This window comes from Triticum urartu, chromosome 6 (assembly GCF_003073215.2).
Source record: "Triticum urartu cultivar G1812 chromosome 6, Tu2.1, whole genome shotgun sequence".
Classification (NCBI taxonomy): domain Eukaryota; kingdom Viridiplantae; phylum Streptophyta; class Magnoliopsida; order Poales; family Poaceae; genus Triticum; species Triticum urartu.
In genome coordinates, this window is record NC_053027.1 from 556,394,213 (window position 1) to 556,416,263 (window position 22,051).

Below are 22,051 nucleotides of genomic sequence, written 5' to 3' on the forward strand. Positions count from 1 at the left end.
ATGATGTTTTCGATGTTGGAGGTTTTGCCGGTTCTTATCGGTTGGAGGTTTCACTCCTCTATTTGTTGGCATACCTTCTCGGTCGTTGTTCTGATGCTACTCGTCGTCTTGTATCTAACAAGCTTGAGTTTGCTCAATTCGGAGCTCATATGCAGAAGTTATGGCAGTTCTGGTTTTCCATGGAGTTTACTTGCTTTCGTGGAAGTGGCTTAAGGATGGCGCCAGCGGTAGTACCGCTAGGCCGGAGCGGCAGTACCGATTATCGCCACAAGCGGTAGTACCGCTGTCCCACAGCGGTAGTACCGCCCATGGGCATAAGCGGTAGTATGGCTCCGGTTCCACGCTAGTACCGCCTCGATTCGAGACGTGGTTTTCTCGTGTCGGGTTCAACGGCAGTAGGAGCGGTAGTACCGCTCATGTGCAGTAGTACCGCGGCTACCACCACCCCTAGTGCCGCTCAATGACCCTCCTCTCTGTTCCTTCTCCTTGTGCTCGTGGTAGGCGTTGTGCGCGGTCCCAGCGGTAGTACCGCCGGGCCGGAGCGGCAGTACCGCTTATCGCCACAAGCGGTAGTACCGTTGTCCCAAGCGGCAGTACCGTTGCGGCCAACGGTAGTACCGCTGGCTCCAGCGGTAGTGCCGCTCATACAGCTCCGCCACGCACTCTGTTTCACTCCGCTCTCCGTGTTCTACCTCCCGGGCGGTAGTACCGCTCGTGCGCGGACTGAGCACATAACGGTTGGATTCGGGTGCTTCTATAAAAGGGGGTCTTCTTCCCCATTCAACCTTATCCGTTGAGCTCGTGTTCTTCCCCCATTATTGACCTTCTTCGAGCTTGCTAACTCTCAATCCCTCAATGGATTCTTGCTAGTTTTTGAGGGAAAAGAGAGAGGAGATCTAGATCCACATTTCCACCAATCACTTTCTCCTCTATGTGAGGGGAACCCCTTGGATCTAGATCTTGGGGTTCTTTGTGTTCTCTTTCTTGTTCTTCCTCTCATTTTCCTCCCTAGCATTAGTTGCTTCGGTGGGATTTGAGAGAGAAGGACTTGGGCCCTCCGTGTGCCCTTGCCATTGCATTTGGTGCATCGGTTTGAGTTCTCCACGGTGATACGTGGAAGTTACAAGTTGAGAAGCTTATTACTCTTGGGTGCTTGGTACCCTTGAGCTTGTTCCTCTTGGGTGCTTGGGCGCCCTAGACGGTTGGTGGTGTTCGGAGCTCAATCATTGTGATGTAAAGCTCCGAGCAAGCGTCGGGGTCTCCAATTAGGTTGTGGAGATCGCCCCGAGCAATTTGACGGGTACTGGTGACCTCTCCCAAGGGTTGCCAAAGTGTACGGGTTCGGTGACCGCCCCCAAGGGTTGCCATTTGTACGGGTTCGGTGACCGCCCTCAAGGGTCCCTTAGTGGAATCACGGCATCTTGCATTGTGCGAGGGCGTGAGGAGATTATGGTGGCCCTAGTGGCTTCTTGGGGAGCATTGTGCCTCCACACTGCTCCAAACGGAGATTAGCATCCACAAGGGTGTGAACTTTGGGATACATCGTCGTCTTCGCGTGCCTCGGTTATCTCTTACCCGAGCCCTTTACTTATGCACTTTACTTTGTGATAGCCATACTGTTCTTTGTCATATATCTTGCTATCACATAGTTGCTTATCTTGCTTAGCATAAGTTGTTGGTGCACATAGGTGAGCCTAGTTGTTTTAGGTTTTATGCTTGGCAAATTAACCGCTAGGTTTATTCTGCATTTGTTCAAGCCTAAACCGTAATTATTTTAAAGCGCCTATTCACCCCCCCCTCTAGGCGACATCCGCGATCTTTCAGCATGGCATACATGATAGACCCTATGGCCAAGGCATAGGGGACGACACTCATCTTTTCTCTATCTTCTGCCGTGGTCGGGCATTGAGTTGTGCTCAATCTCACACCTTGCAATACAGGCAAGAACCCCTTCTTGGACTGATCCATATTGAATTTCTTCAATATCTTGTCAAGGTATGTACTTTGTGAAAGACCAATGAGGCGTCTCGATCTATCTCTATAGATCTTGATGCCTAATATATAAGCAGCTTCTCCAAGGTCCTTCCTTGAAAAACACTTGTTCAAGTAGGCCTTTATGCTTTCCAAGAATTCTATATCATTTCCCATCAATAGTATGACATCCACATACAATATGAGAAATGCTACGGAGCTCCCACTCACTTTCTTGTAAACGCAGGCTTCTCCATAAGTTTGCATAAACCCAAACGCTTTGATCAGCTCATCAAAACGAATGTTCCAACTCCGAGATGCTTGCACCAGCCCATAGATTGAGCGTTGGAGCTTGCACACCTTGTCAGCATTCTTAGGATCGACAAAACCTTCCGGCTGCATCATATACAATTCTTCCTTAAGGAAACCATTAAGGAATGCCGTTTTGACGTCCATTTTCCATATCTCATAATCATAGAATGCGGCAATTGCTAACATGATTCGGACGGACTTCAGCTTCACTACGGGTGAGAAAGTCTCATCGTAGTCCCTTGAACTTGTCGATAACCCTTAGCGACAAGCCAAGCTTTATAGATGGTCACATTACCATCCGCGTTTGTCTTCTTCTTAAAGATCCATTTATTTTCTATGGCTCGCCGATCAACGGGCAAGTCAGTCAAAGTCCATACTTCGTTTTCATACATGGATCCTATCTCGGATTTCATGGCTTCCAGTCATTTGTCAGAATCTGGGCCCGCCATCGCTTCTTCATAGTTCGAAGGTTCACCATTGTCCAACAAAATGATTTCCAGGACAAGGTTGCCGTACCACTCTGGTGTAGAACGCGTCCTTGTGGACCTTCGAATGTCTCACAACCATCATTAATTAATTCACACATATATACACACATGTGTATATATATACACAATTTCTCCTAATTGGTGCCTTCGGAGCCAGTGGCATTAGCCTAGCTAATTGGTGCCTTCGGAGCACGATAACAATTGGAAGTGGTTCATGGGGGCGGTAGCGGGTAATAGTATTCTCCTTTGGGATCTATGACCTGGTCAAGCAAAAATCCCGCTATTTCCTCTTGAATTGCTTCTATGCGGTCCTGTGCTAGGAGCTTGTCCCGCACCTCTTTGAACTGTTAAGAAGGAGATCAATATGCATGTGTATTAGTTGTGTGACTAGATATCGATAATGGTGTAAAAATTGTGAATAGTGTTCTGACAATTGATATCGTACCCACTCCTGTCTTTGAGATTTGCTCCTTTCGGATGTCATCATGCGAATGTTCTCGCAAACGTAGTATGCAGATAGATCATTCCCCGGCGCCTGCTTCAGGGCCTTTACGAGAATGGAATTTGATTAGATAATAATTAATCAAGCATGATAATTAAAGAGATGGCAGCTAGCTAGTACTACTTAATTACTTACCTTGGGTCGATACCATTTCAGATTTTGTTTCCATGGGCCTGGAGTGGCCCTGATGAACTTTGCCCAAGCCCTGCCCGCCGACAAAGAAAATAAATAAATGGGTTATTAAATAGTTGTTATCAGGAAATGACGAACTAATTAAATAGGCCGAGATATAGTTAATAATGATTGAAATTACCTGTTGACTATCCCCTTCACGATGGTGTAGTCACTTGCTTTCTTAAGTAGTGAGTCTAGTACTTCAACTGTTCCTTCATCAACTTTAATGATTAACAAGATCCAGTGAAATCTGCATGCACACACGTTTGCATGTCTTAATTAAGCGGGCATATGTAAGCAAAAACATGTAGCTAGCTAGTAGGGAAAACATAATTTGTAGTACAAGACAGTGTGACTCACTGGAAGTTGTAAGGAAGTAGTATATCTTCATTGTATTTGAGTTCCTTGAAGAACTGTAGCATGCTTTCCTCTACACTTTTTTCGTGATATGGATCTATTTTCCATGTGTATTCATTAATGGTATTTGGGTCAACGAACCCAATGCCATAGCGTCCACCTTTTTTCATTTCATAAATCTTCATCCTGCATAATACCACAGAAAAGAATATAGTGAGGATAATTACAGGTAATGATTGATCAAAATGATCACTACAGCTAGCTTGAGACTTAAATTACAGAAAGAAATCACTTACAAACAATAGCAACTGACGATAGATTTGTCGAGTGCATCTTTATTGTATAGCTGAAATAGTTCTGAATACTCAACGGTCACAGCTTTCTCATGGTAGTAATGATCCTTGTTGACATTCAGCATGAGGGACTCTCGATTGGAAATCTTGGTAATGTCCATGTACCATTGATGCAATTCATACATTCTCGTTGGGAGCTTATTGACCTCCTCTGGCTCGACCAAAGGTTGGCCCCGGGCATATTTCCGTTTTATTTCCTCCTCTCTAGTCAGAGACATGGGCTCGATATCGAGGAGTTGTCCAACAGTGATCCCGATCGATTCAGCCTGCGCAATATGCTCCTTGGTTATTACCACATCGCCCACCCCGGGAACGTTAACGGTTTGCCCACAATAATATTGGGCGCGCCTACTCTCATGTGTTGTTGGCACAACAAGCGGGGGGATTGATTGCGCCGCCTGTTCTCCCAGCTGGGGAACGGTTTTACCGCTCCTTTTGCTAGCTGATTTGCTCGAGCTCGAGCTCGCCTCTTTCTGTAGACGTGCTCGATTTAACTTCTTGATGTGGCGCTCATAGTCTGTGTCAACAGGCTTGGGAGCTGATGCTCTAGCCATACGAATGAAGTGGTCAATCTTTTCCGCAGGCACTTTCTCCCTTGGCGGCGGTGGCGTTTTCGGTGCAAAATGGGCTTCCACCTCGGCCTTCGATATGGCTATGTTTTCCTCCTCAGACTTGTCGTAAGGCCTCTGCAGAAGAGGCGCGAGGCTTGGACCATATTGAAATCGCTTGCCTCCGCCTGTACCTCCAGTACTACCTCGACTTGTACCGCTACGCACCATAGCTGAGGCGGCTCTCTTCCGTGATTGCTGAGGCGGCGAAGACGGCTGACGTGGCTGAGTTGGAGGAGGAGGAGTGGCCTGAAATTGTGCCAGACTTGGAGGAGGAGTGGCCTGAAGTTGTGCCGGACTTGGAGGAGGAGTGGCCTGACGCTTTGCCGGACTTGGAGGAGGAGGAGTGGCCTGAAGTTGTGCCGGACTTGGAGGAGGAGTGGCCTGACGCGTTGGTGGACTTGGAGGAGCGGGAATCTGCTGACTCGGTGGCGGACTGCGACGAGGAGTCAGATGATGCGGTGTCGGTGGCCTTCGAAAGATGATGCAATCCTGTCTTCATAGGATGATACGATGGTTGGCCTCTCCTAGTGTGTGCTCATCATCACCTCCAGGAATGTCAAGCTCTAGCCCCGAATATTGGTCCACCACCTCATCAACCAAGACACGAGCATAGCCCGCTGGAAATCGGGTTGCAATGGAAGGTTGCCTCGGGGGGATTTGTAAAAGCAAGGGCGTCCGCCACCTTCATGGATATGTTCTTCATTTTAAAGTGTAGCTCGCAGTTAGTGCTCTCCATGATGTCATCCACTGGGTAGCTATCCAGCAATGCGTCACCCGGGGCGGAACCCACGCTGCTTCTCGGCATGGATGGGACGGTGCTATCCAATGGTGGATCATCCGCTAGCTGCTGAGACCCCCTTTGCTGGCTAAGTGAGTCGATCTGCTCCTGCTGCCGCTGGAATTTGACTGCCAAGTCCGCGTGCGCTGATTCTAGGCCTTGAAGGTGTTCATAGTCTAGCTTCCTCTGCTCCTCCTCCATCTTCCTCTTCTTCTCCTCCGCAATCTTTTTTCTCACACGGGTTCTGTAGTCGGCGTTCCAGTCCGAAAACCCCTCATACCACGGAATAGCACCCATACCTCGTGTTCTTCCCGGGTGTTCAGGATTTCCCAGGGCACACGTAAGCTTGTCGTTCTCTCTGTTGGGCTCGAACAACCCCGATCGAGCCTCTTCTATTGCAACAAGTAGCTTATCTTCGGCTCCGTCCAGACATGCCTTCTTCGAAACTTTGCCTGTCTTCGGGTCCAACTCCCTCCCATGCGCATAGAACCAAGTCCTGCACCTGGGGGGCCATCTCAATGTTTCTGGAGTGACACCTGCATGCAGCATCTCTTTCTCAGACTTATCCCACTTAGGCATTCCCACCGCATAGCCACCTGGCCCTAGCTTATGGAACTTATCCTTTTTTGCGGCATTGGCCTTGTTTATTCTCGACCGTTCCTTAGATAATTCCGAATCCTTGAATTTCACGAAATCGTCCCAATGAGCACTTTGATTCTCTAGTGTTCCCTCGAATACTGGAGTCTTCCTTCCTCCGTTGACGTACTTGGCCCATTCACGAATCTTGTGGTTCTTGAATGCAACCGCCATCTTCCTAAGAGCAGCGTCCTTGACTTTCTCCACATCTGCATCTGTGAAATGATCTGGTAGGGTGAAATCTTCCATGAGCGTTTCCCAAAGCAGAAGTTTTTGTCTGTCGTCGACAAAAGTAACTCCTGGACATGGCTTTGCTAGCTCTCTCCATTCTTGAAGGGAGATCGGGAGTTGGTCCTTCACAAGAACTCCGCACTGACGAATGAACTTGTCCGCAATCTTCTTAGGCGCTAATGGTTCGCCATTAGGTCTGATGGCCTCGATATTGTACTTTACGCCCTCCTTCAACTTTTTGTTCGGGCCACGTTTCCTGTTGCCTGAAGATTTGCTCGATCCGGATGGCTGAAAGAAGAAAGATCGATTCGTTAATATATCTTCAAGTCATTTAAAACATGTGATGATCACCAGATGCCTTCTTATATAAATATATATACCTCGCCGGTCTTTGTTGTTTCAAGATCAACATTTTCTTCGTCATGTTCATAGTTCATGTTGGAAATATGCCCTAGAGGCGATAATAAATTGATTATTATTATATTTCCTTGTTCATGATAATCGTTTATTATCCATGCTAGAATTGTATTGATAGGAAACTCAGATACATGTGTGGATACATAGACAACACCATGTCCCTAGTAAGCCTCTAGTTGACTAGCTCGTTGATCAATAGATGGTTACGGTTTCCTGACCATGGACATTGGATGTCGTTGATAACGGGATCACATTATTAGGAGAATGATGTGATGGACAAGACCCAATCCTAAGCCTAAGCACAAAGATCGTGTAGTTCGTATGCTAAAGCTTTTCTAATGTCAAGTATCATTTCCTTAGACCATGAGATTGTGCAACTTCCCGGATACCGTAGGAATACTTTGGGTGTGCCAAACGTCACAACGTAACTGGGTGGCTATAAAGGTACACTACAGGTATCTCCGAAAGTGTCTGTTGGGTTGGCACGAATCGAGACTGGGATTTGTCACTCCGTGTAAACGGAGAGGTATCTCTGGGCCCACTCGGTAGGACATCATCATAATGTGCACAATGTGATCAAGGAGTTGATCACGGGATGATGTGTTACGGAACGAGTAAAGAGACTTGCCGGTAACGAGATTGAACAAGGTATCGGGATACCGACGATCGAATCTCGGGCAAGTATCGTACCGCTAGACAAAGGGAATTGTATACGGGATTGATTATCCTTGACATCGTGGTTCATCCGATGAGATCATCGTGGAGCATGTGGGAGCCAACATGGGTATCCAGATCCCGCTGTTGGTTATTGACCGGAGAGTTGTCTCGGCCATGTCTGCATGACTCCCGAACCCGTAGGGTCTACACACTTAAGGTTCGATGACGCTAGGGTTATAGGGAATAGATATACGTGGTTACCGAATGTTGTTCGGAGTCCCGGATGAGATCCCGGACAGTCACGAGGAGTTCCGGAATGGTCCGGAGGTAAAGATTAAATATATAGGAAGTATGGTTTTGGCCACCGGAAGTGTTCCGGGCATCACCGGTAGTGTACCGGGACCACCGGAGGGGTCCGGGGGTCCACCAGGTGGGGCCACCAGCCCCGGAGGCCTACATGGGCCAATAGTGGGAAGGGACCAGCCCCTAAGTGGGCTGGGGCGCCTCCCCACCAAGGCCCATGCGCCTAAGGGGAAGAGGGGGCAAACCCTAAGGGCAGATGGGCCTTAAGGCCCATGCCTGGTGCGCCTCCCTCTCCCCCTCCACTTGGCCGCCACCCTAGATGGGTATTGGGGGGGCTGGCCGCCACCCCTAGGGGTGGAACCCTAGGTGGGGCGCAGCCCCTCCCCTCCCCTATATATACTTGAGGACTTTGGGCTGCCAACAGACACGACATCTCCTTCTTGGCGCAGCCCTACCCCTCTCCCTCCTTGTCTCTTGCGGTGCTTGGCGAAGCCCTGCTGGAGTACCACGCTCCTCCACCACCACCACGCCGTCGTGCTGCTGCTGGATGGAGTCTTCCCCAACCTCTCCTTCTCCCCTTGCTGGATCAAGGCGTAGGAGACGTCACCGGGCTGTACGTGTGTTGAACACGGAGGTGCCGTCCGTTCGGCACTAGGATCATCGGTGATTTGGATCACGACGAGTACGACTCCATCAACCCCGTTCACTTGAACGCTTCCGCTTAGCGATCTACAAGGGTATGTAGATGCACTTCCTTCCCCTCGTTGCTAGATTACTCCATAGATTGATCTTGGTGATGCGTAGAAAATTTTGAATTTCTGCTACGTTCCCCAACAGTTCATGACTTCATCAATTCGGTTCGCGATCGAATATCATATCACCCTCCCCGTTGTTGTTTAGATATTCGGAGCCGTCATAATCTTCTTCATTATGATCATCATCTGGCCGCGAGGATTGCGTATGATATTGAACAGGGCCTCTTCTCCCTCTCTGCCGGTATTGTCGCCATAGGTTTTGTTTAACTAATCCAAAAGAAATATATTCAAATTACAATGCATGGATGCAATCAATTAATAAGGAAAAACTGAATCAATCATAGTACATAATAAGCATCATCGAATATAATCTCGAATACGTCGTCTCGAATAATAGATATAATCTCGAATACATCGTCTCGAATAATAGATATAATCTCGAATACATCGTCTCGAATAATAGATATAATATCGAATACATCACTAGCTAGCTAGCTAGCAAGCTAATAAAGATCGAATACTACAGAGTAATCTAGGCCACTCGCGGTTCCTGAGGTGCGGGCGGTGGACACCCAAAGAGAAGGAACCATCACTGGATCATAGCTCGGGTGATCTCCCCAAAGAACCTGCCAGGTATTGGAGAACCTGACGTCCATAGCAGCCATGTAGCGATGGACGTGCTCGTCCTCCTCCCTGACACGGCGACGTACCACCTCCGGCGGGGCCGGCTCCCTCCGCACCGAAAGTGGCCCACGCGAACGCCACCAAAGGAGATGAGGGTCGACGACGGGACCCGGGGCCGGGTTCCTCACCAAGCGTCGCGCCCCTGAAGGTAGCACCTCCCAGTGCCAGCCCGGCGGAGCCCAGTCCCGGACATGGGTCCTCTGAAGCAGGACGTCGTCGCGAACGGGTCGACGGCGAGGATGCGGGCCGGGCATCGTCGACAACAAATACTATATGCCGCAAAAGTAAAGTAACATTTTTTAAATGATGGATTGTGATTTCATATATGCAAATTCTAAATTTTATAACTAAAACTAACATTTCTAATATTTCTATAACTAAAACTAACATTTCTAATATTTCTATAACTAAAAAACATTTCTATATAACTAACATTTCTAATATTTCTATATAACTAACATTTCTATATAACTAACATTTCTATAACTAAAACTAACATTTCTAATAATTCTATAACTAAAAAACAGAAAGATTGCTAACAATTCTATAACAATGGATGTGTGTGTGTGTGTGGTTGGCGGCCGGGGCAGGAGCTCACCGGCGAGGCGCGAACGTACGGCGGCGACGGCGGACGGGGACGGAGATGGGAGACGGGCGGCGACGACGGGGACGGGGACGATGGGAGGACGGGGATGGGCGGACGAGGAGGACGGGGCGGGCGCGCGACGGGCGCGCGGCGCGGCGACGGGATGGGGACGCGACGGGCGGCGACGAGGGGCGGCGGCGATGGGGCAGAGGAGAAAGAAGCAGGGGGAGATGAGAAACTGACAATTTTTTTGAAGTGTTTTCTTATATAGAACAACCTTTAGTACCGGTTGGAGCCACCAACCAGTACTAAAGATCTGTTTTGGCCAGGCCAAGCGGCGGGAACGGCACCTCTTTAGTACCGGGTGGTGGCTCCAACCGGTACTAAAGACCCCCCCCTTTAGTACCGGTTGGAACCACGACCCGGTACTAAAGGGTGTGCGCTGCCAGGCGAGGGGCGCAAAAGTTTAGTCCCACCTCGCTAGCCGAGGGGCACTCGCACCTGCTTATAAGCCCCGCCGTCGCTGCTATCTCGAGCTCCTCTCTTAAGCAGGCCTTCTGGGCCTACCTCTTCTGCGATGCCCTGTTGGGCCTACTGGGCTAGCGGGCCTGCATCCTGGCCCAACTAGAATTTGGGTTTCTAGTCATATGCAGGCCGCTGTGGCCCAGTAGGTGGGCTTTTTTTCTTTATTTATTTTTGTTTTATTTATTTTAGAGTTGTTTTTTCTGTATTTAGAGTTTGTTTGTGAATATTTTTGCTTTAGGTACAAAAAAATACAAACTTTCTGTTAGTACCGGTAGTTTACAAATTTGAATAGTTTAAATTTTGAATTATTTGAAATTTGTGTGAATCATTAGTTTGTGAATAACTTAACTTTGAAAATATTTTTTAGTGATTCTTTTTTCTTATGTTTAATATTAGTGTGTTTTATCATTATATTCAATTTGGTACTGCTTAGGTTATTTAAAAAATGAAATGCCTTTGTAACGGATGAGTTTTCGTCCGAAACCCTAATACTTCGAAAGAGATTGTTCATTTTGTACATGAAGTGCATCCAGTTTTTGCGGTAACCCTCTCTACTTTTTTGCACATGCTATGTGGGTGAAATTATGATACCATTCCAACTATCAACCTTTTCTGAGTTCATTTGAAATGCCTTTCAATTTCAGGGTCATTTAGCTGAAAAAATCAATAAATGCATGAAAGAATTTGCTTGCACATAAAATTTCTTCGCGTTTCAAATGCCAAAACACATAACTAGCTACCCTAACTATTACAGAGATTCCCTCCTGGGTGTGAAACACAGAAGAAAGTGATGATAGTGAAGCCGATCACATCCCAGATCTTTGGGTGTGAAACTTTTTCTTCGCGTGTGTCCCTTTGCGCCGTAGCCATGGAAAATCTTCATCATTTAACTGGATGCTCGGGTCAATATTCACTGTGAATGGAGCGATTTCATCAAACTTTTCATAATCTTCTGACATGTCTGTCTTGTCATCCACTCCCACGATGTTTCTCTTCCCAGAAAGAACTATGTGTCGCTTTGGCTCATCGTACGATGCATTCGCTGAAGGAAATATGCCCTAGAGGCAATAATAAAGTTATTATTTATTTCCTTATATCATGATAAATGTTTATTATTCATGCTAGAATTGTATTAACCGGAAACATAATACATGTGTGAATACATAGACAAAAAGAGTGTCACTAGTATGCCTCTACTTGACTAGCTCGTTAATCAAAGATGGTTATGTTTCCTAACCATGAACAAAGAGTTGTTATTTGATTAACGAGGTCACATCATTAGTTGAATGATCTGATTGACATGACCCATTCCATTAGCTTAGCACCCGATCGTTTAGTATGTTGCTATTGCTTTCTTCATGACTTATACATGTTCCTATAACTATGAGATTATGCAACTCCCGTTTACCGGAGGAACACTTTGGGTACTACCAAACGTCACAACGTAACTGGGTGATTATAAAGGAGTACTACAGGTGTCTCCAAAGGTACATGTTGGGTTGGCGTATTTCGAGATTAGGTTTTGTCACTCCGATTGTCGGAGAGGTATCCTGGGGCCCTCTCGGTAATACACATCACATAAGCCTTGCAAGCATTGTAACTAAGATGTTAGTTGTGAGATGATGTATTACGGAATGAGTAAAGAGACTTGCCGGTAACGAGATTGAACTAGGTATTGGATACCGACGATCGAATCTCGGGCAAGTAACATACCGATGACAAAGGGAACAACGTATGTTGTTATGCGGTCTGACCGATAAAGATCTTCGTAGAATATGTAGGAGCCAATATGGGCATCCAGGTCCCGCTATTGGTTATTGACCGGAGACGTGTCTCGGTCATGTCTACATTGTTCTCGAACCCGTAGGGTCCGCACGCTTAAGGTTACGATGACAGTTATAATATGAGTTTATGCATTTTGATGTACCGAAGGTTGTTCGGAGTCCCGGATGTGATCACGGACATGACGAGGAGTCTCAAAATGGTCGAGACGTAAAGATTGATATATTGGAAGCCTATGTTTGGATATCGGAAGTGTTCCGGGTGAAATCGGGATTTTACCGGAGTACCGGGAGGTTACCGGAACCCCCCCGGGAGCCATATGGGCCTTAATGGGCTTTAGTGGAAAGGAGAAAGGGGCAGCCCTAGGTGGCTGCGCACCTCCCCCCTCCCCTAGTCCTATTAGGACTAGGAGAAGGTGGCCGGCCCCCCTCTCCCTCTTTCCCTAAATTATCAAGATGTGTTCTCCCGGAGTATGCACCGTTGCCAAAGTTCGTCGTGCCCAGACACCACGTGATGATCGGGTGTGATAAGCTCTACGTCCATCTACAACGGGTGCAAGCCAGTTTTGCACACGCAGAATACTCAGGTTAAACTTGACGAGCCTAGCATATGCAGATATGGCCTCGGAACACGGAGACCGAAAGGTCGAGCGTGAATCATATAGTAGATATGATCAACATAACGATGTTCACCATTGAAAACTACTCCATCTCACGTGATGATCGGTTATGGTTTAGTTGATTTGGATCACGTAATCACTTAGAAGATTAGAGGGATGTCTATCTAAGTGGGAGTTCTTAAGTAATTTGATTAATTGAACTTAAACTTATCATGAACTTAGTACCTGATAGTATCTTGCTTGTTTATGTTGATTGTAGATAGATGGCTCGTGTTGTTGTTCCGTTGAATTTTAATGCGTTCCTTGAGAAAGCAAAGTTGAAAGATGATGGTAGCAATTACACGGACTGGGTCCGTAACTTGAGGATTATCCTCATTGTTGTATAGAAGAATTACGTCCTGGAAGCACCGCTGGGTGCCAGGCCTGCTGCTGGAGCAACACCAGATGTTATGAACGTCTGGCAGAGCAAAGCTGATGACTACTCGATAGTTCAGTGTGCCATGCTTTACGGCTTAGAATCGGGACTTCAACGATGTTTTGAATGTCATGGAGCATATGAGATGTTCCAGGAGTTGAAGTTAATATTTCAAGCAAATGCCCGGATTGAGAGATATGAAGTCTCCAATAAGTTCTATAGCTGCAAGATGGAGGAGAACAGTTCTGTCAGTGAGCATATACTCAAAATGTCTGGGTATAATAATCACTTGATTCAGATGGGAGTTAATCTTCCAGATGATTGCGTCATTGACAGAATTCTCCAATCACTGCCACCAAGCTACAAGAGCTTCGTGATGAACTATAATATGCAAGGGATGAACAAGACTATTCCCGAGCTCTTCGCGATGCTGAAAGCTGCGGAGGTAGAAATCAAGAAGGAGCATCAAGTGTTGATGGTTAACAAAACCACTAGTTTCAAGAAAAAGGGCAAAGGGAAGAAGAAGGGGAACTTCAAGAAGAACGGTAAACAAGTTGCTGCTCAGGAGAAGAAACCCAAGTCTGGACCTAAGCCTGAAACTGAGTGCTTCTACTACAAGCAGACTGGTCACTGGAAGCGGAACTGCCCCAAGTATTTGGCGGATAAGAAGGATGGCAAGGTGATCAAAGGTATATGTGATATACATATTATTGATGTGTACCTTACTAGAGCTCGCAGTAGCACCTGGGTATTTGATACTGGTTCTGTTGCTAATATTTGCAACTCGAAACAGGGACTACGGAATAAGCGGGCACTGGCAAAGGACGAGGTGACGATGCGCGTGGGAAACGGTTCCAAAGTCGATGTGATCGCGGTTGGCACGCTACCTCTACATCTACCTTCGGTATTAATATTAGACCTAAATAATTGTTATTTGGTGCCAGCGTTGAGCATGAACATTATATCTGGATCTTGTTTAATGCGAGACGGTTATTCATTTAAATCAGAGAATAATGGTTGTTCTATTTATATGAGTAATATCTTTTATGGTCATGCACCTTTGAAGAGTGGTCTATTTTTGATGAATCTCGATAGTAGTGATCACACATATTCATAATGTTGAAGCCAAAAGATGCAGAGTTGATAATGAAAGTGCAACTTATTTGTGGCACTGTCGTTTAGGTCATATCGGTAAAAGCGCATGAAGAAACTCCATACTGATGGACTTTTGGAACCACTTGATTATGAATCACTTGGTACTTGCGAACCGTGCCTCATGGGCAAGATGACTAAAACACCGTTCTCCGGTACTATGGAGAGAGCAACAGATTTGTTGGAAATCATACATACGATGTATGTGGTCCGATGAATATTGAGGCTCGTGGCGGATATCGTTATTTTCTCACCTTCACAGATGACTTAAGCAGATATGGGTATATCTACTTAATGAAACATAAGTCTGAAACATTTGAAAAGTTCAAAAATTTCAGAGTGAAGTTGAAAATCATCGTAATAAGAAAATAAAGTTTCTACGATCTGATCGTGGAGGAGAATATTTGAGTTACGAGTTTGGTCTACATTTGAAACAATGCGTGAATAGTTTCGCAACTCACGCCACCCGGAACACCACAGCGTAATGGTGTGTCCGAACATCGTAATCGTACTTTACTAGATATGGTGCGATCTATGATGTCTCTTACTGATTTACCGCTATCGTTTTGGGGTTATGCTTTAGAGACGGCCGCATTCACGTTAAATAGGGCACCATCGAAATCCGTTGAGACGACGCCTGATGAACTGCGGTTTGGCAAGAAACCAAAGTTGTCGTTTCTGAAAGTTGGGGGCTGCTATGCTTATGTGAAAAAGCTTCAACCTGATAAGCTCGAACCCAAATCGGAGAAATGTGTCTTCATAGGATACCCAAAGGAGACTGTTGGGTACACCTTCTATCACAGATCCGAAGGCAAGACATTCGTTGCTAAGAATGGATCCTTTCTAGGGAAGGAGTTTCTCTCGAAAGAAGTGAGTGGAAGGAAAGTAGAACTTGATGAGGTAACTGTACCTGCTCCCTTATTGGAAAGTAGTACATCACAGAAACCGGTTTCTGTGACACCTATACCAATTAGTGAGGAAGCTAATGATATTGATCATGAAACTTCAGGTCAAGATAATACTGAACCTCGCTAGATCACCAGAGGAAATCCGCACCAGAGTGGTACGATAATCCTGTTCTGGAAGTCATGCTACTAGAATCATGATTGAACCTACGAACTATGAAGAAGCGATGGTGAGCCCAGATTCCGCAAAATGGCTTGAAGCCATGAAATCTAGATGGGATCCATGTATGAGAACAAAGTGTGACTTTGGTTGACTTGCCCAATAATCGGCAAGCCAATTGAGAATAAATGGATCTTCAAGGAGAAGACTGATCGCATGGGTAATGTTACTGTCTACAAAGCTCGACTTGTCGCAAAAGGTTTTCGACAAGTTCAAGGGATTGACTACGATGAGACCTTCTCACTCGTAGCGATGCTTAAGTCTGTCCGAATCATGTTAGCAATTGCCGCATTTTATGATTATGAAATTTGGCAAGATGGATGTCAAAACTGCATTCCTGAATGAATTTTCTGGAAGAAGAGTTGTATATGATGCAACCGGAAGGTTTTGTCGATCCAAAGGGAGCTAACAAAGTGTGCAAGCTCCAGCGATCCATTTATGGACTGGTGCAAGCCTCTCGGAGTTGGAATAAACGCTTTGATAGTGTGATCAAAGCATTTGGTTTTATACAGACTTCGGAGAAGCCTGTATTACAAGAAAGTGAGTGGGAGCTCTGTAGCATTTCTGATATTATATGTGGATGACATATTGCTAATCGGAAATGATATAGAATTTCGGGATAGCATAAAGGATACTTGAATAAGAGTTTTTCAATGAAAGACCTCGGTGAAGCTGCTTACATATTGGGCATTAAGATCTATAGAGATAGATCAAGACGCTTAATTGGACTTTCACAAAGCACATACCTTGACAAATTTTTTGAAGAAGTTCAAAATGGATCAAGGAAGAAAGGTCGCCTGATGTTACAAGGTGTGAAGTTGAGTAACTCAATGCCCGACCACTGCAGAAGATAGAGAGAAAATGAAAGATGTTCCCTATGCTTCAGCCATAGGCTCTATCATGTATGCAATGCTGTGTACCAGACCTGATGTGTGCCTTGCTATAAGTCTAGCAGGGAGGTACCAAAGTAATCCAGGAGTGGATCACTGGACAGCGGTCAAGAACATCCTTAATACCTGAAAAGGACTAAGGATATGTTTCTCGTATATGGAGGTGACAAGAGCTCATCGTAAAGTTAGTTATGCAAGCTTTGACACTGATCCGGTCGATTCTAAATCGCAAACCGGATACGTGTTTACATTAAACGGTAGAGCTGTCAGTTGGTGCAGTTCTAAACAAAGCGTTGTGGCGGGATCTACATGTGAAGCGGAGTACATAGCTGCTTCAGAAGCAGCAAACGAAGGAGTCTGGATGAAGGAGTTCATATCCGATCTAGGTGTCATACCTAGTGCATCGGGTCCAATGAAAATCTTTCGGGACAATACTGGTGCAATTGCATTGGCAAGTGAATCCACATTTCACAAGAGAACCAAGCACATCAAGAGACGCTTCAATTCCATCCGGGATCTTAGTCCAGGTGGGAGACATAGAGATTTGCAAGATACATACGGATCTGAATGTTGCAGACCCGTTGACTAGCCTCTTCCACAGCAAAACATGATCAACACCAAGGCTCCATGGGTGTTAGAATCATTACTGTGTAATCTAGATTATTGACTCTAGTGCAAGTGGGAGACTGAAGGAAATATGCCCTAGAGGCAATAATAAAGTTATTATTTATTTCCTTATATCATGATAAATGTTTATTATTCATGCTAGAATTGTATTAACCGGAAACATAATACATGTGTGAATACATAGACAAACAGAGTGTCACTAGTATGCCTCTACTTGACTAGCTCGTTGATCAAAGATGGTTATGTTTCCTAACCATAGACAAAGAGTTGTTATTTGATTAACGAGGTCACATCATAGTTGAATGATCTGATTGACATGACCCATTCCATTAGCTTAGCACCCGATCGTTTAGTATGTTGCTATTGCTTTCTTCATGACTTATACATGTTCCTATAACTATGAGATTATGCAACTCCCGTTTACCGGAGGAACACTTTGGGTACTACCAAACGTCACAACGTAACTGGGTGATTATAAAGGAGTACTACAGGTGTCTCCAAAGGTACATGTTGGGTTGGCGTATTTCGAGATTAGGTTTTGTCACTCCGATTGTCGGAGAGGTATCTCTGGGGCCCTCTCGGTAATACACATCACATAAGCCTTGCAAGCATTGTAACTAAGATGTTAGTTGTGAGATGATGTATTACGGAATGAGTAAAGAGACTTGCCGGTAACGAGATTGAACTAGGTATTGGATACCGACGATCGAATCTCGGGCAAGTAACATACCGATGACAAAGGGAACAACGTATGTTGTTATGCGGTCTGACCGATAAAGATCTTCGTAGAATATGTATGGCCAATATGGGCATCCAGGTCCCGCTATTGGTTATTGACCGGAGACGTGTCTCGGTCATGGTCTACATTGTTCTCGAACCCGTAGGGTCCGCACGCTTAAGGTTACGATGACAGTTATAATATGAGTTTATGCATTTTGATGTACCGAAGGTTGTTCGGAGTCCCGGATGTGATCACGGACATGACGAGGAGTCTCAAAATGGTCGAGACGTAAAGATTGATATATTGGAAGCCTATGTTTGGATATCGGAAGTGTTCCGGGTGAAATCGGGATTTTACCGGAGTACCGGGAGGTTACCGGAACCCCCCCGGGAGCCATATGGGCCTTAATAGGCTTTAGTGGAAAGGAGAAAGGGGCAGCCCAAGGTGGCTGCGCACCTCCCCCCTCCCCTAGTCCTATTAGGACTAGGAGAAGGTGGCCGGCCCCCCTCTCCCTCTTTCCCCCTCGGGGAATCCTAGTCCACCTAGGATTGGGGGGGAGTCCTACTCCCGAAAGGAGTAGGACTCCTCCTGCGCCCTCCTCCTGGCCGGCGCCCCCTCCCCCTTGGCTCCTTTATATACTGAGGCAGAGGCACCCCAGAAACACACAAGTTGATCCACGTGATCTATTCCTTAGCCGTGTGCGGTGCCCCCAGCCACCATAATCCTCGATAATACTATAGCGGAGTTTAGGCGAAGCCCTGCTGCTGTACTGCATCAAGATCGTCACCACGCTGTCGTGCTGACGGAACTCTTCCCCGACACTTTGCTGGATCGGAGTCCGGGGATCGTCATCGAGCTGAACGTGTGCTCGAACTCGGAGGTGCCGTAGTTTCGGTGCTTGATCGGTTGGATCGTGAAGACATACGACTACTTCCTCTACGTTGCGTCATCGCTTCCGCAGTCGGTCTGCGTGGGTACGTAGACAACACTCTCCCCTCTCGTTGCTATGCATCACATGATCTTGCGTGTGCGTAGGAAATTTTTTGAAATTACTACGAAACCCAGCATTCGCTTCCTTATCTTTTCTTTTTCTCGGCTTGGTAGACATGTTCTTCACATAGAAAACCTGTGCCACATCATTGGCTAGGACGAATGGTTCGTCTGCATGCGCAAGATTGTTGAGATCCACTGTTGTCATTCCGTACTGCGGGTCTTCTATTACCCCGCCTCGTGTCATATTGACCCATTTGCACCGAAACAAAGGGACCTTCAAACCACGTCGATAGTCAAGTTCCCATATGTCCTGTATATAACCATAATATGTTTCCTTTCCCGTCTTGGTTTCTGCATCAAAGCGGACACCACTGTTTTGGTTGGTGCTCTTCTTATCTTGGGCGATCGTGTAAAATGTATTACCATTTATCTCGTACCATTTGAAAGTCATTATATTCGAAGATGGTAACTGGGACAGCAAGTACAGGTCATCTTCAATAGAGGCGTCATGCATGGTACGTGTTTGCAACCAGCTGGCAAAACTCCTGGTTTGTTCACGTGTAATCCAGTCATCAGACCGCTCCGGGTGTTTGGAGCGTAGCAAATTATTGTGTTCATCCATATACGGAGCCACCAAGGCGGAATTCTGTAGAACTGTGTAGTGTGCTTCAGTGAGAGAATGTCCGTCCATACATATTATTTGTTCCCCTCCTAGCGTGCCTTTTCCATCCAGTCCGCCCTTATGCCGCGATTCAGGAACACCAATCGGCTTAAGGTCAGGAATAAAGTCAATACAAAACTCAATGACCTCCTCATTTTCATGGCCCTTGGAGATGCTTCCTTCTGGCCTAGCATGGTTATGAACATATTTCTTTAAGACTCCCATGAACCTCTCAAAGGGGAACATATTGTGTAGAAATACAGGACCCAAAACGTTAATCTCTTCACATAGGTGAACTAGGACGTGCGTCATGATGTTGAAGAAGGATGGTGGGAACACCAACTCGAAACTGACAAGACATTGCACCAAATCATTCTTTAACCTTGGTATGATTTCTGGATCGATTACCTTCTGAGAGATTGCATTGAGGAATGCACATAGCTTCACAATGGCTAATCGAATGTTTTCCAGGAGAAGCCCCCTCAATGCAACCGAAAGCAGTTGCGTCATAATCACGTGGCAGTCATGAGACTTTAGGTTCTGGAACTTTCTCTCTGTCATGTTTATTATTCCCTTTATATTCGACGAGAAGCCAGACGGTACCTTAATACTGAGCAGGCATTCAAAGAAGATTTCCTTCTCTTCTTTGGTAAGAGCGTAGCTTGCATGACCCTGATGTATGCCGTCTTTTCCGTGCATACGTTGCTGGTCCTCCCGTGCCTCAGGTGTATCTTTTGTCTTCCCATACACGCCCAAGAAGCCAAGCAGGGTCACACAAAGATTCTTCGTCACGTGCATCACGTCGATTGCGGAGCGGACCTCTAGGTCTTTCCAATAGGGCAGGTCCCAAAATATAGATTTCTTCTTCCACATGGGTGCGCGTCCGTCAGCGTCATTCGGAACAGGTTGTCCACCAGGACCCTTTCCAAAGACCACCTTCAAATCCTTGACCATATCATGTACATCAGCACCAGTACGGTGGCGAGGCTTCGTCCGGTGATCCGCCTCACCTTTGAAATGCTTGCCTTTCTTTCTTACGGGATGCCTGCTCGGAAGAAATCGACGATGTCCCAGGTACACATTCTTCTTACAATTAGCCAAATATATACTGTCGATATCGTCCAAACAGTGCGTGCATGCGCGATATCCCTTGTTTGTCTGTCCTGAAAGGTTACTGAGAGCAGGCCAATCATTGATGACCACGAACAGCAACGCCTTTAGGTCAAATTCTTCCCCCATGTGCTCATCCCACGCACGTACACCTGTTCCATTCCACAGTTGTAAGAGTTCTTCAACTAATGGCCTTAGGTACACATCAATGTCGTTGCCGGGTTGCTTAGGGCCTTGGATGAGCACTGGCATCATAATGAACTTCCGCTTCATGCACAACCAAGGAGGAAGGTTATACAAATATAGAGTCACAGGCCAGGTGCTATGGTTGCTGCTCTGCTCCCCAAAAGGATTAATGCCATCTGCGCTTAGACCAAACCATACGTTCCTTGCGTCATCTGCAAACTCCTTCCCGTACTTTCTTTCGATTTTTCTCCACTGCGACCCGTCAGCGGGTACTCTAAACTTTCCGTCTTTCTTACGGTCTTCTCTGTGCCATCGCATCGCCTTGGCATGCTCTTTGTTTTGGAACAAACATTTCAACCGTGGTATTATAGGAGCATACCACATCACCTTGGCAGGAATCTTCTTCCTGGGGCGCTCGCCCTCGACATCACCAGGGTCATCGCGGCTGATCTTATAGCGCAATGCACCGCATACTGGGCAAGCGTTCAAATCCTCGTACTCACCGCGGTAGAGGATGCAATCATTAGGGCATGCATGTATCTTCTGCACCTCTAACCCTAGAGGGCAGACAACCTTCTTTGCTTCGTACGTACTCTCGGGCAATTCGTTGTCCTTTGGAAGCATATTCTTTATCATTACCAGCAACTTTCCAAATCCCTTGTCAGATACAACATTCTCTGCCTTCCATTGTAGCAATTCCAGTGTGGTGCCCAGCTTTTTCTTGTCACCTACGCAATTCGGGTACAACAATTTTTTGTGATCCTCTAACATGCGCTGCAACTTCTTCTTCTCCAAATCACTTGCGCGGTTTCTCTTTGCATCGGCAATGGCCCGACCTAGATCATCAACGGGCTCATCTGATGCCTCTTCTTCAGCTTCTTCCCGCATTGCCGCTCAGCTTCTTCCCGCATTGCCGCTCAGCTTCTTCCCGCATTACCGGCTCAGCTTCTTCCCTCATTGTTGTATCATCGTATTCAGGGAACCCATGGCCAGGATAGTTGTCGTCGTCCTCTTCTTCTTCATTGTCTTCCATCATAACCCCTCTTTCTCCATGCTTGGTCCAAACATTATAGTGGGGCATGAAACCGGACTCAAACAGGTGGACGTGAATGGTTCTTGACGTAGAGTAATTGTGACCATTCTTACAGCCAGCACATGGACAAGGCATAAAACCATCCGCCCGCTTGTTTGCCTCAGCCGCAAGCAGAAAAGTATGCACGCCATTAATGAACTCGGGAGAGCATCGGTCATCGTACATCCATTGCCGGCTCATCTTCAATACACAGCACCGAAAACACCAAATTAATACAATACATAAAGTTCATACATAAAGATCATACAACACTTAAATGCAACAAACAAATAACTCTCTAGCTAAAGAATTTAAATGCAACAACAAATGCGATCAAGATCGCAACTAAGGTAACAAT

General features: G+C 46.2%; 1 pseudogene; it reads right to left on the reverse strand.

The window, feature by feature from the left end:
- Positions 1-11,176: 11,176 nt before the first annotated feature.
- Positions 11,177-21,894, reverse strand: LOC125516038 (annotated as a pseudogene).
- Between the last annotated feature and the right edge of the window lie 157 nt (positions 21,895-22,051).